The 22634-nt window shown below is 49.7% G+C and overlaps 3 non-coding genes across 3 annotated transcripts; all 3 read left to right on the top strand.

Annotated features, from left to right (window-relative positions):
- The first annotated feature begins 2325 nt into the window (after positions 1–2325).
- On the top strand, positions 2326–2409 carry TRNAL-UAA (transfer RNA leucine (anticodon UAA)). Its single transcript has one exon. It is a non-coding gene; the product is annotated as a tRNA-Leu (tRNA).
- Positions 2410–10325: 7916 nt separating this feature from the next.
- On the top strand, positions 10326–10409 carry TRNAL-UAG (transfer RNA leucine (anticodon UAG)). The gene has a single exon. It is a non-coding gene; the product is annotated as a tRNA-Leu (tRNA).
- Positions 10410–11519: 1110 nt separating this feature from the next.
- On the top strand, positions 11520–11603 carry TRNAL-UAA (transfer RNA leucine (anticodon UAA)). Its single transcript has one exon. It is a non-coding gene; the product is annotated as a tRNA-Leu (tRNA).
- The last annotated feature ends 11031 nt before the right edge of the window (positions 11604–22634 follow it).

The raw sequence follows: 22634 nt of genomic DNA, 5'->3' as shown, positions 1-22634 counted from the left end.
GCTTTCTCTCGCTTCTCCCTGAATAATTCCCATTCCGTAACCCTCGATTGACGCACACGACGCGTCGTCACTCCTTTTTTAAGGATCTAGGCCAGAATGAAATGATCGCTGCCCAAATTTTGTTCCGAATTTTGCCAGCTCAGATCTGTCACATTCTTGGAGAAGGTCAGATCAGGAGAGGTGTCTGTGCAGACGCTGTTACCCACCCTGGATGGACTACTAGGGTCCGTGTGTACGGTGAGTCCCAGCTCGTGCGCGTCCTCCCATAGCTTCCTGCCTTTAGGGTCTTGTTTAGCGTAACCCCATTCTGGGTGCGCTGCATTAAAGTCACCGACTATTAGCAGGGGGTTAGTTCCGGCTGCCTTAATCGCTTTGCGAAAGAGGGCCCTGAACCTCACCTTTCTCTGCTTCGAGGTACTGTACAAATTTAATAGGAACCTCTTTTCGTCCCGTAAGAATTTCCAATAGCATTGCCTCAATTTCTCTCGAGTTGATTTCGTGCTCGATTGCCGCAATGTTCCTCTTAATCAACGTTGTGACGCGAGATTTCTCACCTCTGTCACTTGGAAAAGCTTGGTATCCCGATAGTTTTGCTGCTTTGCCCGTATCCTGCAAGGCTATAGCTAATGGTTTCTCATCTAATAGCGTCAAGTATTGTGGCACTAACGCCCGCTTGCGCTGGAAGCCGCGACAGTTCCACTGCCAGATTACAGACTCACTTGGTGCGCCTCTGGTCATTTTGGAGCTGGTTGATATTTTCCTCAGCTTTTTGTTGAAATTCTCCTATGGCAACTATTTCTACCCTTTGTCTTTGTACATTGCCCGTGAGGACTTGGATCTGGCTCTGAGTCTGATTTATTGCGCCCATAATTTGGGCCATGAAAGAATCAAATTTAGGTTCGATTTTGGCTTCTAATCTTTTCCCTAGTGCCACCAACGAATCAGCGTCTTCTCCTTTGCGTTTCATTGGGGGCGGTCTAGCCAATTCAACAATCATCTCCTCCGGTGGTCTTCTCCAGCCTCGGGAAGCAGTCGTTTCTGGCGCGAAAGTCCTCGTTTCCGCCCCTGACCTTGGAACGGCTCCGGGGATTCCCCTCGGCGGTCGCTCCGGCTTGCTGCTCCTGAAGTTCCTGCTGCTGTTGCATGTTTATCTTGCGTTCCCATAGCCTCTTCTTCACCTCGTAAGGAACACGGCAGTTGGCACTTGGGCTCACATAAAAGGTCTTGTGGCGGTTGTTCCATGCCACAGCCACGGAATTTCACATTCTCTGGGTCCGGGCAGACGTCTGCGCGGTGTCCGAGCCGGCCGCAAGCGTTGCAAACTTCGTATTTTTTGCGGTATTTTTTGCGTTGCGCCACGGGCGCGAGTCTCACCCACCGCAGCACCTCTTTGTCTTCGAACAGTATTAAAACTGTGCTCGATTAGGTTAGACACAAGACGTCAGCTACAGCAGCGACACCAGCGGCTGTTACACCAATTATCTCAACTTTGACCTATGACCTTCGACCTTGACCTTCGGTTAAGCGCGGGAAAGCGTCTGCCGGCGTCGCATGCGCAGGTCATGAAAGTGGGTTCTGCGTAAAACACCGGTGCACTTTAATTAGTTAAGCGCAATGCTAGGTGTGATCGATGCGACTCCTGGCGTAGAGAGCGGCAGATGTGCGCTACGTCAACGCGTTGCGCAGGGGAGGGAAGGAGGCATCACAAGATTGCTGCCTAGTTTCTCTGTGACGTCACAAACCTTGACGGAGCAGAGTGATAAAACGTATGCTCGAATCGCATGCGCACTGCGCAGGGCATCGAAGCGGGCTCTGCGTAAAACGCCGCTGCACTTTGATCCGTTCAGGCTAACGCTGTGTGTGTTCGATGCGAGGCCTGCCCTGGAGACCGCCAGCCGCTGGACGAAAACCGTAGACAGGGAGCCGAAGCTTTTCGTTTTCGACTAGGGTTAACCAGAGCTAAACGAACGCCAATTTTTTTTCTTTCCTCGGTAGTCGAATACAACTAAAAAATTACGGCTGACGTAAGCCCGAGCCCTCGCGCAGTAGTACCACAGCAACCCGAAGGTACGAAATTCCTCGCCACACATGCTATGTGCTTCTTATCATCCGAGGAAGGAGGGCGAGAGCGCGGAGTTACGCTACCCAGTTTACACTCGCAGCCGGAGAGCCGTGGTCAGCGCCCGCGACCGCAGCGCAGCCTTTCGGCTGAGCCCCCGCTCCCGCTGCCGTCGCGGCTGCTCGTTACTTTTGGCAAAGACGCTACATGTATGCACATACACTTGCTCAGAGTGAATATATGTTCGTAAAAGCAGCCGCACCGTGGTCTGAATGGCCGAGCGGTCTAAGGCGCCAGATTTAAGCTCTGGTCCTCGCAAGAGGGCGTGGGTTCGAACCCCACCTCTGACAACGTACACGGGCATCTAGAATCTTTTTAGCTTTTGCTTATTTGACCTACAGTGAACGTTGTACGTACAGAGCATTGACACACATTTTTTATTAAGCAGCACTGCCCTGTTTTTTTTTTGTGCACATGATTAGGAGCGTGCGTGACAGGCTCATAATCGCGCGCCACTATCCACAAACATCCATCTGTCTACAACAAGGATCGCAGAGAGAAACGGGCTGAAGCCCTGGGCAGGCGTTTCACAAACTATCCGATAGAAGACGAGACCAACGTGGACGCAGCTAATTGCGGGAAGAGTAGAATGGTGATAGCGGTAGCTAGCTCCCAAACACGTCTCCGAGCCGGGGCCTTGATCACGTCGGGCATTCCAGAAATTGCGGAAGAAGCCGCCATCACGCACGCAATACCGGGCTCGGGGGCGTCAACGATAGTCAGTGACCTCAAAGTTGCAGTGATGAACTTTGCAAAAGGGAGGGTCTCCCCCCTGACGCATGAAATCCTGCGGACCGCAACGGACGACGGAAAATTCACGTAGTCTGGCCTGCACGCGCATCCCTGGCTGGAAATGAAGCAGCTCACGAACTGGCTTTCCGAGCCAGTGCGCATACCGAGGGTTTTACAGACAGGGATCGTCGTGTGTGTTCCAAAGAGATCACACTTTACAGGCTCTACAGAGCGAAGTACCCCTCTCCCCCCTGCTGATAAATATTGACAAGAGTCTGGCCACATCTTTGCGCCGTTTGCAGACTCATCCATTCTAGAACCCAGTTATCTGTAGTCTTTATTATCCGGAACAATATTCGGATGAGTGCAAGCTATGTCACGATAAAGCGGATCTCAATCATATTCTTTGGAAATGCGCTCTTGCCCCCTGGAGGGAAAAAGAGATAAAATAAAGTCGATTGACGAATTGGAGGCTCTTCTACTCAGCTCCGATTCGGAGATTCTAAGGTCGTCCAACTGGCTGAAGACCCCGGCAGAAGCCACAACCTTCTGGCCATCGCTTAGGTGGGGGACCTACAGCTACACAAACTGTTGGAAATAAAAGTTTTAGAATCCAGTTCTTTGTAGTCGGACACAACTAAAAAAATTAGAAGATTCCACTTAAGCTTGCTGAAGACGAAAATGCGAAAGCCTTTCCCTGCCGTCTGTTTCTCTCTCCATTTTTCTTTTTCATTTCGCCGCCGCGGTGGCTTGGTGGTTATGGCGCTCGGTGGCTGGCCCGAAAGACGCGGGTTCGATCCCGCCCGCGGCGGTCAAAGTTCGATGGAGGCGAAATTCTAGAGGCCCGTGTACTCTGCTATGTCAATGCACATTAGAGCACCCCGGGTGGTCGAAATTTCCGGAGCCCTTCACTACGGAGTCTCTTATAGCCTGCGTCGCTTTGGGACGTTAAACCATTTTCATTTTTTATTATTTTATTGTTCTCATCTTTATTTTCACACTTAATTTTTGTTTTTGTAATTTTATTTCTATTTCTTTTTATTTTACTTTTACTTTAGTTTATTTGGCATACAACTTATGAGTGACAGTTCGCGCGGACAACTTCCCTCCACAAACTTCCGTCTACAACCCTCCACGCCGCTAATCGGCCAAGAAAGGCTTACGACTTAAAAATGGAGCGGCAAATGCCCCTTAAATGAGGCCTTCCACACCAGAGAACAGCACGGGATCAGGACGGAAAATTATCAGATCCGTCGGGGCTATAAGCATGGCCCGGGCTTGAAGAGTCGGGCCCGGAAGACGGGCAGTTGTGTTTTCCAAGATCGTTGTGTGTGTGTTCCAAAAATCACGCCTGTAGGCTTTGAGCAACGCCACTGAGGAAAAGCATATTGATTTATCGCTCTTCATGTCTTTTATCACATACTTTGCACAAAACAGGCGTTATTGCTTTTCGCCTCCACTGAAAACAACTAAAAAGGTATTTTTTGAGCGTTCCTTTCTTCCGCCTTGTCTTCTTTTTATTTTATTTTTTTTGTACTTCAGCGCACCTTTTCCAGTGTTGTCTTTTTCTTTTTCTAGCGGTGCTGTTATTTATGCTCAAATTTTGCTGTTATGTGCATTGTTGCGACCCTTTCTGTGAATGCCTATTTATGATTATTATTTTGTGATTTCTATTTTATTTTAGTGCAATATCTTTAACCTTATAACAATGCTTTGTACTTACTCCCCCCCCCCCCCCATGTAATACCCTCAAATGAGGGCCTTTGGTGGTATTTTGAATAAATAAATAAATAAATAAAAGCGGCCATGGATTCGTCCGCGAAGCAGTGTTCATTAAAGAAAATTAAAGAAAAAGAAATGGTTTTGCAGTGCCTGCAAGAGCGTTTTAATATTTAAACATCGCGCGCCGTAAAATACCACTGTTTGATTAAAAAATTATAAGTAACTCGTAGTTTTTACGCCTGTGTGCGGCCCTATTCATTTACATCTCGGAACACCTGAGATCCTTACACACGACATCACTGTTCAAAAAGCCATGCGGGCGGACGCGCCTCCTCTTCCCTTCTGTTTATATTTAGCACACCAATTTCGTCAAGTGTTTTAGCGATTTTAGCGCATTTTCTGCCACTTCATAATTTGTGTATAATATGAATAGTTTACCTCTTGCGGCAAACGGCCCGAGCCTACTCTGAGCTTGGTGGACCCGGCCAAGTTCAATAAAGTGATAACATAGCGGCGCTCACTTCAAATTGCGGGCCTGGGCCGGGCTCGGGCCTCAAGATTAAGCCTCTCTAGTGCTATACTCCAGCCAATGGCGTTGACCGATTTTCATGAAGTCGCTGCAAATCCTATGGCGTGACCACGGATTAACCACGATGTCATGAAATTCAGTCGATGCCATTGGCTCGAGGGCCTCCTTTGAAGGGCATTTGCCTCATCGTTCGAGTGTTGTATCCTACTATATAATTTGTTTTTTCGCGCGTTGCTAATACCGGCATATGTCAGAACACATTCCCAACTGAAGCAAATACATTAATTCGCAAGCACAAAGAGGAATCTTAACATTTCTTTTAATGGCGACAGCTGCCAGTGATGCCGCCGTAGGATTCCACCTAGCATAGCGTCTGGTGAAATGACGTCACGGCTCACATACATTATTCCCGTAGCAGTGGCTATGGCGTTGGGCTACTGATGCCAAGGTCGCGGGCTCGATCCCGGCCTTGCCGGCCGTTTTTCGATGCGGTCGAAAGATGAACACATCTGTGTGCTGCGCGATGTAAGCGCACGTTAAAGAACCACAGGTGGCCTAAATTAATCCGGGTCCCTCCACTGTATGCTGTTCCACTGTACGATGTTTGTCGCTTTAAGACGTTAAACCACAAATGCTCCTTCACGTCCCCACTCTCTCAATGGCGCCGGAAGGCGATCGCTTCCGTATCATTAGGAATCTCTCTCGTGGCGTCAGCACAAGCGACCATAGACATTTTAGCTGAGGTGAAGGGAACGACAAAAATGGAAGGCACTTAAGACTGCTTACATGCGTTGAATGCGAAAGCATTGTCTCATATCGTGAGCCCTGTTGCGAGGTTCATTAAATACTCCTTCCTGCCTAATGACACACCTACTCATTAACATACTGTCGTAAGGAGAGGCATACACTACGTTAACCTTTATGCGCCAAGGAACGTGGTGTTGTGGGCCAACCAGGTCAGGTGGGGCAAGAAATTATATTTTTTTATCTTTCCTGTAGACGTCACTATCTTATGGTCTATACTGCTGACTTCATGTGAGAGCATGGTGACGTCACTGGAGAATTGTGTGCCATGGACGCCGGCTTTCGTGCTGATGGGTGTTTCAAATTTATCTGTCCAGGTTGTGAAAAATTCTCCTGCTCAAACCACTGGTCTTTATCTGCTCAAGCACAACCCACAGGGTAGTTTATGATAGTGTGCGTATTTGGGTAAATAATTCACCATCATAATTGGCCTAGACTGCAAGGAATCGGTGAAAAACTGCAGTCGTCTGCGCGCAGAATTTTCATCGAGGCGAGCGGGATGGCCGATTTAAAAGGCTGCCCCATCTGGCGAACAGCGAGGCAACCAATTGCCGTGCTCGGATCTGACGTAGGTGCCGTATTATCCCAGATGGCGCAGCCTGTGAATGATAATAATAATAATAATTTTTATTATTATTATTATTATTATTATTATTATTATTATTATTATTATTATTATTATTATTATTATTATTATTATTATTATTATTATTATTATTATTATTATTATTATTATTATTATTATTATTATTATTATTATTATTATTATTATTGAAATCTTTTTCCTGCTCAGCAATCAATGTGGCATGGCTTACATTCAATAACTTTTGTCTGCATTCTGCCTCACGAGACATTTCAGGCTCCGCTGCTTTCCTGACCCCTCATTACCTGGTGTGCTTTCTGCATTATCCCCTATAGGGCTGTCTTGTTTGGATCTGTGTGACGAATCCTCCATCAAACCTGTTTCCTCCACCACTGGGCACTCATACACTGCCTTGGCCGCGAGCTCCCTTGCCTTGGAACCAGTTAAGGCTTGCACTATCCCTTCACTAAACCCGATTCCCCTGTGTCGCAGCAAATCCTCAGATTTGTTAGAAAACAAATATGGATATTAAGGCGGGAGATGTGCCGAGACGGCAGCTTCAGTGTTCAGTACACCAAAAGGGTCTTCGGTACGAATCTTGGCCACAGGGAGACAAGCACTGGAGGTTTCCACGGCTTGCCTTATCCAAGCACATTCTCCCGTGAACTGGCCTTCCTTTACGTACGACGGATGCACCACGTCCATTGTGGCTGCCGAGTTGCGAAGCACTCTACACGGTTTGCCCTTTACCACGAGGTCTCGAATGTACGGTTCTAGCAATTTCAGATTTTCCTCGTTACTAGTTAGAGACATCAACACAAGTTTGGGGTTTTTGCATCCCACAAAGATATGCCCTGTTTGCTGGCAGTTGTAGCAAACTATTGGTTTCTTGGCCTCGAAAGATTTTTTTCTTTTGCCTTTCTGCCCTCTGTTCGGTTGACTCCTCCGTTTCCTTGCTGTTCTCGTCACTACTTTTCACCGAATCTGATCTTTCTTTAATTTATACTGATTCGACTTTGACCATCGCTCTGAGTTGTCGGGTCTGTATTTAGTCCCCTCCTTCTTGGGAGCTTCGTTGCCTTCGAACGCACGGCGGGTTACGTACTCCTCAGCGAGATTGGCCGCTTTCGTGATAGTGTCTACGCCTGGCCTATCCTGAACCCAATACTTGATGTTTACTGGCAGCCGGCGGTAGAACTGTTCTAAGGCAACGCACTGCATTGTCTTTTCGGCGTCGCCGAGTGCACCCTCTTCTCTGAGCCATTCCTTCAGGTTAACCTCCAAGGTGTATGCAAAATCTGAGTATGATTCGCTTTTGGTCTATCGACTTCTCTGAATTTTCGCCTAAATGCTTCTGCTGATAATCTGTACTTTTTAAGCAGATTTGCTTTGACTTTACTGAAGTCCTCTGCTTTTTCTTTCCACATGCGGGAGATGATATCAGCTACCTCACTTGGCAGTAACGTAAGCAAGCGTTGCGGCCACGTGTTTCTCGCGAATTGTGCCTTCTCACACGTGCGCTCAAACTGTACCAGAAAAAGACCTATGTTCCCTCCTACTGCGTAGGGTGCCATCAAGTCTGTCATTCTGCACTCGCTTTCACGGGCCTATGTGCTAGGTCTTTCAGTATTTTGAGCTTTCAGAAGCTCAATCTCTGGGCGCTTCATTTCGAGGTCGCGCTCTTCTTTGACCTCTAGGTGCATACGCTCTTCTTTTTCCTCTAGGCGCTTACGCTCCTCCTCTTTTTCTGCGATGCTCTCTCGGCATTCCTCCAGTTCATCGTCGTCTGCCCCGATCGCTTCGATCGCCTCTATGATCTCCGGCTTTCTCTTTGATTCGGCAATTTGGAGGCCAGACTCTTTGTCCAAGCTCAACAATTCCGGCTTCTTTAGTGCCTTCAAGTTCATGGCTGCCCTTAGTGCTGCTCACTATTCACTCTATAACAACCTTGAAGTACTAAAAACTTCCGTCAACGGTTAAACTAAAATCACTGCACTGCACTTTCTTCAAGATACGTAAAGCCAAGTGATATCTTAGTGAAGAAAAGCTGTGCACTCACCATATGCAGTCATGAATCCAGACACCTTCCTTCCGAACGTTGTCACCAGGACGAAGAGGCTACGGTCTCGTAGTTGTCGTCCAAGTTGGGGTCTCCAGGGTTGCGTATCCCCATCGCTGCCAACCAGTTGTTGCGACGCTTGCCTATCGAAGCTCGACCGACGTTACTATTGGGTAGCGTGGCTTCGTCGGCGGGCTGCAGGCATCCGGTAGACCATGGCGACCGAGCAAGGACGAGACGATTTCTAGTGCGAAACTTGCAGTGTATTCCAAGGTTGGTGAAAGATGAAGAAAAGAGAATGAATGAATATATCAAAAGTATATTTAAGAGCCCCTTAAATAGCCTCTCTACAATCGTCGGCGGGATCTTGCTTCCGTCGACGTCACGTGACCGGAACAGAGTCTGATTGGCGGAAAGAAGTCACGCCTCATTGCGACGAGGCATGGTGAGAGAAGGTCGGGTGAAATTTCTTTCTGCACGTGGTGTCAGACGCCAACCCTAGCAGGAGAAGTCACGCCTCATTCCGACGAAGCATGGTGAGAGAAGGTCGGGTGAAATTCCTTTCTGCACGTGGTGCCAAACGCCAACCCTGTCAGAAGTCACGCCTCATTTCGACGAAACATGGTGAGACACGGTCGGGTGATATTCCTTTCTGCACGTGCTGCCAGACGCCAACCCTGTCAGGAGAAGTCACGCCTCATTTCGAAGAAGCATGGTGAGAGACGGTCGGGTGAAATTCCTTTCTGCACCTGGTGCCAGACGCCAACCGTAACACTGCATGTTCCGCGGAGTGGGGAACACGTTGATGCGTCTCCTCACATCGAGTGGTACCTCTTCGTTTTGGTCTATCTTATAGGGCAGATTAATATGGATCTTTCAGAGCAGATCTCGGACTGGTTTTGTGAGTGCGAATCTACTGAGTTGTGAGAGCCATTGTGCTTCCCACATCTCTTTGAGGGTATTGTGTACTCCTAGAGCCATGAGCTTTGCCGTTGGCGTGGGGTTTGGTAACCCCAGTGCCGTCTTGTAGGCTTTCCTGATCAATGTCTCCAACTTTTTAATTTCCGATTTCGGGAGGTTAAGGAATGCCGTCCCGTAAATTATCCGCGAGATCACGAAAGCTTCCACAAAGCGCGGATGGTGTCCCTTTCCTTCATGCCATGGTGCTGATTTCTGATACGATGTATCATCCGGAGGGTTTGCTCGGTGCATGTTGTTAGCTTCTTCATAGTGGTGGCGTTCTGTCGCCCCTGCGGGATATACTGCCCTAGGATCTTGATCTCAGTGGGTTTCTGTACTGGGTGCTGGGTGGTTGTCTATATATCCCGTGATGTTCTCCGCTAGGGGTGTCCTCGGGTTCCTCAGGATGAGCAACTCCGACTATTCCGGCGCACACTGGAGGCCTCTATCCCTGGCGTACCTGTCCACCGTGTCCGCTGCTGCTTGAATTCAGACGCCCCTCGATCTCGGCGTCACTCCCCGAGTCACCAGACAGTGATATCATCCGCATACAATGTGTGTTTGATGCCCGGGATTTCGGAGAGCAGGCCTGGCAGATCTTTCAAAGCCAAATTGGACGAGAGGTGACAGTACATTCGCAGCCGGGGGGGGGGGGGGGTAGTGGCCAGCCACCACAGCGCCCGGGACCGCAGCAACGCCGCTCGGCTGAGAGCCCGCTCCCGTCCCGGCTGCTTGGCTACTTTTAGCAAAGACGCTACATACACGCACACACATTTGTACAGATGGAATATACGTTTGTAAAAGCTGCCGTACAGTAGTCAGAATGGCCGAGAGGTCTAAGGCGCCAGATTTAGGCTCTGGTCCTCACAAGAGGGCGTGGGTTCAAACCCCACTTATGACAACTTTTATTTTTTAGCTTATTTCTTGCTTACGGAGTGTTAACACACATCTTTATTAAGCAGCACTGCACTGTTTCTTTTGAAGCGAAAAGCTTCACTGCTCCAGCTTTTCGAGCCGTTGTTGGGCCCGCAAGTTTGCCGTTGAATGCGGCTAGAGGGCAGTGTGGCCGCAAGTTTGACCTTGAGTGTAGCTAGAGGTCAAACCATGAGCATAACTTGTGGTAGTCAGGTTAGACACAGGACGTCAGCTACAGCAGCGATACCAGCGGCTGTTACACCAACTATCTGGTCTTTGACCTATGACCTTTGACCTTGACCTTCGGTTAAGCGCGGGAAAGTGTCTGCCGGCGTCGCATGCGCAGGTCATGAAATTGGGTTCTGCGTAAAACGCCGGTGCACTTTAATGAGTTAAGCGCAATGCTAGGTGTGATCGATGCGACCCCTGGCGTAGAGAGCGGCAGATGTACGCTACGTCATCGCGTTGCGGAGGCATCACAAGATTGCTGCCTAGTTTCTCTGTGACGTCACACACCTTGACCGAGCAGAGTGATAAAACGTATGCTCGAATCGCATGCGCACTGCAGAGGGCATCGAAGCGGGTTCTGCGTAAAACGCCGGTGTACTTAGGTCCGTTCAGGCTAACGCTATGTGTGTTCGATGCGACACCTGCCCTGGAGACCGCCAGTCGCTGGACGAAAACCGTAGACAAGGAGCTGAATCTTTTCGCTTTCGACTAGAGTTAACCAGAACTAAACCAACACCAATTTTTATTCTTTCCTCTGTAGTCGCATACAACTAAAAATTACGGCTGATGTAAGCCCGGGCCCTCGTGCAGTACCACGTGCACCCCAAAGGTGCGAAATTCTTTGCCACACATACTGTGTGCTTCTTATCACCCGAGGATGGAGGGCTAGAGCGCGGACTTACGCCGCCCGGTTTATACTAGCAGCCGGAGAGCAGTGGCCAGCGCCCGCGACCGCAGCGCCGCCTTTCGGCTGAGCCCCCGCTCCCGCTGCCGTCGCGGCTGCTCGTTACTTTAGGCAAACATGCTACATGTATGCACATACACTTGCACAAAGTGAATATATGTTCGTAAAAGCAGCCGCGCCGTGGTCAGAATGGCCGGGCGGTCTAAGGCGCCAGATTTAAGCTCTGGTCGTCGGAAGACGGCGTGGGTTAGAGCCCCACTTCTGACAACGTTCCTTTTATAGCTTTTGCTTATTTTTGACCTACAGTGAACGTTGTACGTACAGAGCATTAACACACATGTTTTATTAAGCAGCACTGCCCTGTTTTTTTTTTGCACATGATTAAGAGCGCGCGTGCAAGGCTCATGATCCCGCCACTATCCACAAACATCCATCTGTCTACAACAATACAACAAGGATCGCAGAGAGAAACGGGCTGAAGCCCTGGGCAGGCGTTTCACAAACTATCCGATAGAAGACGAGACCAACGTAGACGCAGCTAATTGCGGGAAGAGTAGAATGGTGATAGCACCCAAACACGTCTCCGGGCCGGCGCCTTGATCACGTCGGGCATTCCAGAAATTGCGGAAGAAGCCGCCATCACGCACGCAATACCGGGCTCGGGGGCGTCAACGATAGTCAGTGACCTCAAAGTTGCAGTGATGAACTTTGCAAAAGGGAGGGTCTCCCCCCTGACGCATGAAATCCTGCGGACCGCAACGGACGACGGAAAATTCACGTAGTCTGGCCTGCACGCGCATCCCTGGCTGGAAATGAAGCAGCTCACGAACTGGCTTTCCGAGCCAGTGCGCATACCGAGGGTTTTACAGACAGGGATCGTCGTGTGTGTTCCAAAGAGATCACACTTTACAGGCTCTACAGAGCGAAGTACCCCTCTCCCCCTGCTGATAAATATTGACAAGAGTCTGGCCACATCTTTGCGCCGTTTGCAGACTCATCCATTCTAGAACCCAGTTATCTGTAGTCTTTATTATCCGGAACAATATTCGGATGAGTGCAAGCTATGTCACGATAAAGCGGATCTCAATCATATTCTTTGGAAATGCGCTCTTGCCCCCTGGAGGGAAAAAGAGATAAAATAAAGTCGATTGACGAATTGGAGGCTCTTCTACTCAGCTCCGATTCGGAGATTCTAAGGTCGTCCAACTGGCTGAAGACCCCGGCAGAAGCCACAACCTTCTGGCCATCGCTTAGGTGGGGGACCTACAGCTACACAAACTGTTGGAAATAAAAGTTTTAGAATCCAGTTCTTTGTAGTCGGACACAACTAAAAAAATTAGAAGATTCCACTTAAGCTTGCTGAAGACGAAAATGCGAAAGCCTTTCCCTGCCGTCTGTTTCTCTCTCCATTTTTCTTTTTCATTTCGCCGCCGCGGTGGCTTGGTGGTTATGGCGCTCGGTGGCTGGCCCGAAAGACGCGGGTTCGATCCCGCCCGCAGCGGTCAAAGTTCGATGGAGGCGAAATTCTAGAGGCCCGTGTACTCTGCTATGTCAATGCACATTAGAGCACCCCTGGTGGTCGAAATTTCCGGAGCCCTTCACTACGGAGTCTCTTATAGCCTGCGTCGCTTTGGGACGTTAAACCATTTTCATTTTTTATTATTTTATTGTTCTCATCTTTATTTTCACACTTAATTTTTGTTTTGTAATTTTATTTCTATTTCTTTTTATTTTACTTTTACTTTAGTTTATTTGGCATACAACTTATGAGTGACAGTTCGCGCGGACAACATCCCTCCACAAACTTCCGTCTACAACCCTCCACGCCGCTAATCAGCCAAGAAAGGCTTACGACTTAAAAATGGAGCGGCAAATGCCCCTTCAATGAGGCCCTCCACCCCAGAGAACAGCACGGGATCGAGCGGGCGACACCATGTGTACATGTCCATATATGCAGACGACATAGCTCTGTGGTGCCGGGGACCTCCGGGCGAGGCGTTCCGCGTGCGGGGGTGCCTTCAGGGAGCCCTGACCGCAATCGATGCCAGCTTGCGCGGCCTTGGTCTGTCGCTGAGCGCGGACAAATCGGTGGCCATGGCCTGCGTTTCGCGCTCGCGCGCGCTCCTTGCGCCACTGTCACTGGACGGGACTCCGATTCCTTGGCGTAAATCGGTGCGGTACCTTGGCCTGGACATCGACTGGCGCCTTTCCATCCGCCCCGCGGCGACCAAGGCCTGTCTGCAGATGAAGAGGATCACCGCCGCCGTGCACAAGCTCACCGCTCGAGGCCAGGGCATCTCCCAGCAAGCCGCGCTGCGTCTATACAATGCCGGAGCTTTGGGGGCGGTGCTCTATGCGCTGCCGCTCGTCACTGTGCGCAAGCCGTTCTGGAAGAAGCTCGAGCTTCAGCACCGCAAGTCCCTGCGCGTGTGCCTAGGCCTGCCCAAAAACTCGCAGTGCGCCGCAACGTTGGCCGAGGCAGGAGCGTGGCCCCTTGAGCTCCAAGCAGCGCGCAGGGCACTGAATCACATCGGCCGGCTTCACCGCGCACCGGACGGCGGCTCGCTGCTGCAGCGTATGCGCTCGCACCCGCGCTCACGAATGGGCACGGCGCTGCTCGAGTATGAGCAATTGACCCAAGGCCCACCCCCCTACGGCTCCTGCGCGCCTTGGCCTGCTGCCTCGGAGGTACAGCGAGAGATCGTCGGCATCGCGGGAAAGCGGAGCACACCCCTCTGCGCTGTGCAGCAGCTGGCCAGAGCCGTCATACACGAGGAGCTCCAGGACCATCTCCTCGTGTACACCGACGGCTCAGTGGCCCGCGACAGCTGCTCCCTTGCTGCGGCGGCCACCATCCCCGCCCTGCGACTGCACAGCCAGCAACACGCAACATTCCTGGGCTCCTCCACCACGGCGGAGTTGATGGGGATCCGGCTCGGGCTGGACCTGCTGCTCACCCTCGGCCCTCCGCCGCCCAGGAGTGCTCTGCTGTGCGACTCCCGCGCCGCCCTCAGCCGCCTGCAATCTAACGGCCGCGGTACCCCACTAGTGCGGGAAATTCGCTCGCGCATCGAGCGCCTCCGCACAGTGGGTGCCCGGTCACTGCGGCATCGCCGGCAACGAAGAAGCTGACGACCTCGCGACCGCTGCACACCAACTACCTGCCAGCGATCTGCCCCTTGCGCTGGAGGACGTGCGTGCGGCCATTCACGACCATCTCCGAAAGCAGCACCCCGACCCACGCATCGCGGGAGGTGAGCGCATCGACAGTGTCACCGGCTGGCGCGCACTTACACGGTCGCAACGTGCAATGATCCTCCGCGCGCGCATTGGCTGCGTGTGGCCCGGGGAACGACGGTTGCGTCACGGAATCGCGACGAGTGATGTGTGTGACGGATGCGGTGCAGTGGAAACACTAGAACATCTGCTCCTTCGCTGCTCCACGTTCGCCGATGCTCGTCGCGATATGCTCGCGGCCTATAGGGCGCAGGGCATACTACCAGACTCCATCAAGACGCTATTGTGGCCGCAGGGCAGTGCGCGCACTCGTGAGCGAACTTTGGTGAGCCTCTGTGCATTCCTCGAACACACGGGCTTGACGTCCCGTCTGTTCTCCGTCAGGTAGTTACACGCAGTGACCGAACGCTCCGCGAGTTCTACCTTGAACGATTAATAACTGGACGCCCCACTCCAGTTGTAACCTACACAGTGCTGTGCGCGTGTGTGATTTAATTCCTCTTAAATGAACTAATCACGCGCACAACCTGGACACATTACTTATTGTGTAAATAGTTTGTACATATTACTTTTCCCCCTGTCCTCTATTCCTGTCCCCTCACCTCTTTCATTTCATTTCTCCATTCTGCCTGCTGTCCTTTATTTCCGCTGCCCCAGCTCAGGTTCTTCAGTATCGATGGCAGATGCCGGGGCTAGCAAAAATCTTTTCCTTCCTTTTTACAATTATTTTTAATAAAACCACTACCACCACCACCACCAGGACGGAAAATTCTCTGATCCGTCGGGGCTATAAGCATGGCCCGGGCTTGAAGAGTCGGGCCCGGAAGATGGGCAGTTGTGTTTTCCAAGATCGTTGTGTGTGTGTTCCAAAAATCACGCCTGTAGGCTTTGAGCAACGCCACTGAGGAAAAGCATATTGATTTATCGCTCTTCATGTCTTTTATCACTTACTATGCCCTAAACAGGCGCTATTGCTTTTCGCCTCCACTGAAAAGCGGTCATAGATTTGTCCGCGAAGCCGTGTTCATTAAAGAAAATTAAAGAGAAAGAAATGGTTTTGCAGTGCCTGCAAGAGCGTTTTATTATTTATACATCGCGCGCCGTAAAATACCACTGTTTGATTAAAAAATTATAAGTAACTCGTAGTTTTTACGCCTGTGTGCGGCCCTATTCATTTACATCTCGGAACACCTGAGATCCTTACACACGACATCACTGTTCAAAAAGCCATGCGGGCGGACGCGCCTCCTCTTCCCTTCTGTTTATATTTAGCACACCAATTTCTTCAAGTGTTTTAGCGATTTGAGCGCATTTTCTGCCACTTCATAATTTGTGTATAATATGAATAGTTTACCTCTTGCGGCAAACGGCCCGAGCCTACTCTGAGCTTGGTGGACCCGGCCAAGTTCAATAAAGTGATAACATAGCGGCGCTCACTTCAAATTACGGGCCTGGGCCGGGCTCGGGCCTCAAGATTAGGCCTCTCTAGTGCTATACTCCAGCCAATGGCGTTGACCGATTTTCATGAAGTCGCTGCAAATCCTATGGCGTGACCACGGATTAACCACGATGTCATGAAATTCAGTCGATGCCATTGGCTGGAGGGCCTCCTTTGAAGGGCATTTGCTTCATCGTTCGAGAGTTGTATCCTACAATATATTTATTTTTTCGCGCGTTGTTAATACCGGCATATGTCAAAACACACTCCCAACTGACGCCAATACATTAAATCGCAAGCACGGCGAGGAATCTTAACATTTCTTTTAATGGCGACAGCTGCCAGTGATGCCGCCGTAGGATTCCACCTAGCATAGCTTCTGGTGAAATGACGTCACGGCTCACATACATTATGCCCGTAGCAGTGGCTATGGCGTTGGGCTACTGATGCCAAGGTCGCGGGTTCGATCCCGGCCTTGCAGGCCGTTTTTCGATGCGGTCGAAAGATGAACACATCTGTGTGCTGCGCGATGTAAGCGCACGTTAAAGAACCACAGGTGGCCTAAATTAATCCGGGTCCCTCCACTGTACGCTATTCCACTGTACGATGTTTGTCGCTTTGGGACGTTAAACCACAAATGCTCCTTCACGTTCCCACTCTCTCAATGGCGCCGGAAGGCGATCGCTTTCGTACCATTAGGAATCTCTCTCGTGGCGTCAGCACAAGCGACCATAGACATTTTAGCTGAGGTGAAGGGAACGACAAAAATGGAAGGCACTTAAGACTGCTTACATGCTTTGAATGCGAAAGCATTGTCTCATATCGTGAGCCCTGTTGCGAGGTTAATTAAAGACCCCTTCCTGCCTAATGACACCCCTACTCATTAACATACTGTCGTAAGAAGAGGCATACAATACGTTAACCTTTATGCGCCAAGTAACGTGGTGTTGTGGGCCAACCAGGTCAGGTGCGGCAAGGAATTATATTTTTTTCTTATCTTTGCTGTAGACGTCATTATCTTATGGTCTATACTGCTGACTTCATGTGAGAGCATGGTGACGTCACTGGAGAATTTTGTGCCATGGACGCGCGAACGACGCCGGCTTTCGTGCTGATGGTTGTTTCGCATTTATCTGTCCAGGTTGTGAAAAATTCTCCTGCTCAAACCACTGGTCTATTTCTGCTCAAGCACAAACCACAGGGTAGTTTATGATAGTGTGCGTTTTAGGGTAAATAATTCACCATCAGAATTGGCCTAGACTGCAAGGAATCGCTGAAAAACTGCAGTCCTCTGCGCGCAGAATTTTCATCGAGGCGAGCGGGATGGCCGATTTGAAAGGCTGCCCCATCTGGCGAACTGCGAGGCAACCAATTGCCGTGCTCAGATATGATGTAGGTGTCGTATTATCCCAGATGGCGCAGCCTGTGAATAATAATAATAATAATAATAATAATAATAATAATAAGTTTTGGGGGAAAGGCAACGGCGCAGTATCTGTCTCATATATCGTCGAACACCTGAACCACACCGTAAAGGAAAGGATAAAGGAGGGAGTGAAAGAAGAAAGGAAGACAGAGGTGCCGTAGTGGAGGACTCGGGAATAATTTCGACCATCTGGGGATCTTTAACGTGCACTGACATGGCACAGCACACGGGCGCCTTAGCGTTTTGTCTCCATAAAAATGCAGCCGCCGCGGTCGGGTTCGAACACGGGAAATAGAAATAAAAATTGGTTTGGGGAAGGGAAATGGCGCAGTATCTGTCTCATATATCGGCGGACACCTGAATCCCGCCGTAAGAGAAGGGATAAAGGAGGGGCTGATAGAAGGAAGCAAGAAAGAGGTGCCCTGGTTGAGGGCTCCGGATAATTTCAACCACCTGGGGATCATTACCGTGCGCTGACATCGTACACAGAACACGGGCGCCTTTGCGTTTCGCCGGCATCGAATCCCATTAACATTTTTCTAGCTAATTTCAATTTAGATAATGTAATGGCAAGCTTGAACACATTGATTAGTTACTAAGTCTGCACCAATAAAACAAGGACAAGTGTCAAAGAAACGATTACAACGTCACGTATCCGCTGGCGTATAGTGTTCGTTTCATTGCTTCTTCTTCGTCTTTACTCGCCAGCTCCTATATTTCCCTGAGGGAGCTAGTCCTGTTAATTGCTCAAAGATTCTTATGGTACCTCTTTAAGGCTCGCCTTACATGCTTAGCGTCATGTTTACTTGTGAATTTCAATGTATCCGGTAACCTAGGCATCTGTACAAATGTAAATAATTTTTTTTTCTAATCGATTTAATATATACTGTCTTATGTGAGCGCCTTTAATGTCGTTTCGAAGAAAGCAAGATGGTTAACAAATAAACAATATTTGTGCTACAGTGTGTGTGTGTGTGTGTGTGTGTCAATATTGCTATCTATGGAAACCGTCAGTCGCTCGACCAAAAACATAGCCAGGGAGATGCCGCGGTGGCTCAGTGGTTTGCGTGCTCGGCTACTGGTCCGGAGTATACAGGTTTCTAACCCTATCGCGGCAGCCGCGTTTCGCCTCCTTCGAAACGCTAAGACGCCCGTGTGCTATGCGATGTCAGTGCACATTAAAGATCCCCAGGTGGTCGAAACCATTCCGGAGCCCTTAACTACGGCACCTCTTGCGCTCTTCTTTCCATCACTCCTACCTTCGTCCCTTCCCTTAGGGCGCGGATCGAGTGTCCACTGAGATAAGTGAGACAATTACTGTGCCATTTACTTTCCTCAAAAACCAATGTTCAATTTTGATAATAGTAATTCTTTTTTGGCGAGAAAGGAAATGGCGCAGTGGTCAGTCTCGTATATCGTTGGGCAGCTGAGCCGCGCCGTAAGGGAAGGGATAAAGGAGGGAGTGAAAGAAGAAAAGAAAGTGGTGCCGTAGTGGAGGGCTCCGGAATAATGTCGACCACGTGGGGATCTTTAACGTGCAATGACATTGCACAGCACGCGGGCGCCCTAGCGTTTTTCCTCCATAAAAACGCAGCCGCCTTGGTCGGGTTCGAGCCCGGGAACTCCGGATCAGTAGTCGAGCGCCCTAACAACTAAGCCACCGCAGCTTTTCGGTTCCAACGAGGGTTAACCAGTACCAGGCCTGCGTGACAGCATCGGGGATTTGGGAGCTCCGTCTGGTGGTAGCGAAAACATTTATTAATGATAGAGAGAGGCGTTGGGGGTCGTGACTTGAAGGGTCAAGTCCTTACAACCACTAGGTGGGATGCCTAGTCAGGCACCCCATTGGCGGTTGCCGCAGCCCGGGCGCGCTACGTTAAGGCCCTTTGGGCCTCGAGGGTGCAGCAGCCGGACAGCGTCGACTCCCAGTCCTCTCGGGTGGGGTTTGAGATAGGGGGTAAGGATGGGTTCTGCCGGCAGGCCCACACCATGTGGTAGGTGTCAGACACCTCCCCACAGTGTGAGCACCGCCCGTCAAATTGAGGATCGAAATGCTTTAGAGTTGCCGGTCGGTGCTCGTTTTCCTTCATTGATTCTAAATCACTAGCAATTTTTTTTTAGGAAAGAAAATGGCGCAGTAATTTTGTCACATATGTTGGTGGAGACCCGAACCGCGTCGTAAGGAAAGGGATAAAGAAACGAGTGAAAGAAGAAAGGAAGAAAGAGGTGCCATAGTGGAGGTCTTTGGAATAAAAATTGAAAATGGTCTTTCTTTAGGAAAGGAAATGGCGCAGTAACTTCCTCATAAATCCCGGTGCAGACCTGAATCACGTCGCAAGGGAAGGGATAAAGGTGCGAGTGAAAGAAGAAAGGAAGAAAGAGATGCCGTAGTAGCGGTCTCCGGAAAAATTCGAGGTCACTGCGGTAACCCGTATTGGAGTAAGGAGAAAACATTGACACCCCCTCGGCACTCGTCGCCTCTATTTGCTCCTCTTTGCCTCTGTGGTCCCTACTCGTCTCAGAACTTGTCCAATTCGTCTAATTCCCAGCACGCTTCGTTCCAAACTTTGTTACGCGCGTTGGCTCCATCCACATTTCTGGTCACGTGGCACTACACTTCCGGCGTTTCATATTTGGCGCCACTTTTGCCCTGGTTACGGCCACTTTTTGCACATTTTTGGCTCTTATTAATTAACGATGCATCCTATTGTCACCAAATTGTTTGTGCCGCATCCTCACATCATCCTCCTTCCATTAGACTCACATTTTACACGTCTTCTTTTAACAGTTCCAAACAATGGCTTCGGACATGTTTTGATGACACGAAACTGCCGACATAGCCTAGTACAGCTTTCGCTTTAAAATTTCGACCGCATGGTGATCTTTAACATGCACTGACATCGCACAGCATGCGGACGCCTTTTGCGTTTCGCCCCCACCGAAACGCGGCCGCCGCAGTTGGGTTCAAACCCGGGTACTCTGGCTCAGTAGCCAAGCGCTCTAACCACTGAGACACCGTGGCGTGTATGAATTTTTTTAATGCTCTGGAGAAGATAGGAAGAATTGACTCTGCCCCATAATTTTTTAAGTCACTGCATTCTCCCTTCTTATACGGGACTGTCACTATAGCTGTTTGGATTTTTATTCAGGAAAGAGCACTACATAAGCAAACGTTAAATATATTTGCAATAATAGGTGCAATAGTTCCCGCAACATATTTCACAGGTCTTACATGCATGCTATCAATGTCACAGCTGTAGCTGTTATTAAGGTTGTGGATGAGAGATACTACTGCTGTTGAAACCGGTTTAAATATATTGTATCATCGTTGAGGTTTTAATGCATTCATTAGGATCATTTAAGGGGTTTTTAGGGCGTAGGGTCCCAAAAAGCACGACTTTGCAATCCCTACTTGATACTTTCAAAGAAGTGCGGAATTCTTGCGTCATGCCGGGAGACTGGAAGCATTCTACTGTGGTTCCAATACCGAAGTCGGGTCAGCCTCCAGTATCTCTCTCGGCCGTTAGTCCAATTTCCCTCACGCCTACTAACTGCAATCTATATGAAAACATTCTCGCCGCACGTTTGTCGTGGTGGCGAGAATCCCATGACTGTTCCCCAGATTCCCAAATTGGTTTCCGCCCACAAATTGGAACGGAGGACGGGCTTGCTACTTTGGCTGCTGACGTGCTTTACCACTCTCAGCAGAGTCACCTTGTACGAACCGTAATAGCTACAGACATAACAAAGGCATATGATAGCATCCTTCAGTCTGCCATTCTTGCCCCTCTTCAAAATCTTGGTCTCCCTCACCGGTTTTTTCTTTCCATTCACGCCTTTTTAGCAAATCGAACCTTCAGTGTACGTGTCCACGGAAAGACCTTTGTTAACTTCCCTTCCAATTGAGGAGTACCCCAAGGCACCGTTCTCGGCCCCACATTATTTAATGTGGCTTTTATTCCTCTTCTTCGAGCCCAAGAGAACGTCCCTTCTATCCGTGTGTTTGCGTACGCCGATGATATAACCTTGTGATGCTATCATCCAGACGCTTCTATCCATCAATCGGTCCTTCAGCACGCGCTGGATGTATTGACACCTCGCCTCCCACCTCTGGGTCAAACACTCTCTCCTACTAAATAATGTTTCATTCGCACTGGAAATAAGGCCGGCTTAAGTAAAGCTCCCCTTTTAAATTTTACGATAGATAATTCTCCCATTCTTCAGGTAGAAACTGTTCGTAATCTCGGCCTTCTCCTTCATACATCTGTGACAGGCACCCCGTGGGTGAAAGCCAGCCGTAAATTGGCTCACGCTACTCTAGGTCTGATTCGTCGCATAGCTATGCGCTCTGGTGGCGCACGTGCTCATACGGCCCGCCAGCTTGTGCACTCTATCCTTTAGCCACGGATAGTATATCAGACACAATTGCAACGTCTCATCCGCTGACAGTGGGACTCCCTTGAAGCTATCAATCCTGAGGATAGGCGCGCCATAACATACCTGCCTCGTTTAACACCCATACCTGTGCTACAGGAGTTCGCCCAGCTTAATACACTAAGTGAACTCACCGACCAACTGGTGGCAAATAGAGCTCGAAAACAGTCTCTCCATCTTCAGCGTTTGAATACACCTCCTCCTTGGCCATATTGCCAGCCCACAGAAAACGACCCCACTGTTTCCCCGTCGGTATCAGCCGCGTACCTGCCTGAAAGGTGCATATTGTACACGGATGCATCATATACTACAGAGAGGGGATTTACTGCTCTGTATAGTCCATCTCATCCGCATCTCAACTCTCGCGCTACGTATACCGCGGATACGTGCACTCCCCTGGCGTTGGAACTTCAAGCCATTTATAATGTCATTGCTTCCCTTCCGCTCGTTCCAAGATTCAATACAGTTCATATTTACACCGACTCCCTCGCCGCCCTTAAACACCTTAAGGCTGTTCGGCGCACATTCCAGATTTCAAAATCAATTCATGTGCTCTGCGCAAAGTACCCATTTCCTGTGCGCATACACTGCATTCGCGGCCATGCTCAGGATCCACATAACATTCGAGCGGATGCTATGACTCGTCTTCACACATATATTCTGATGCTATGACTGCGTTTTCACACCCGCCGCCTTCCCCCCTTCCCCCAGATCCGTTCCTGTCCCATGTTTTCGATTCCGATGTTCTGCGCCAGCGAACACG

Source organism: Amblyomma americanum, chromosome 1, assembly GCF_052857255.1.
Source record: "Amblyomma americanum isolate KBUSLIRL-KWMA chromosome 1, ASM5285725v1, whole genome shotgun sequence".
NCBI classification, from domain to species: Eukaryota; Metazoa; Arthropoda; class Arachnida; order Ixodida; family Ixodidae; genus Amblyomma; species Amblyomma americanum.
The sequence above is the reverse complement of the archived record's forward strand: the minus strand, read 5'-3'. Positions and strand labels throughout refer to the sequence as shown.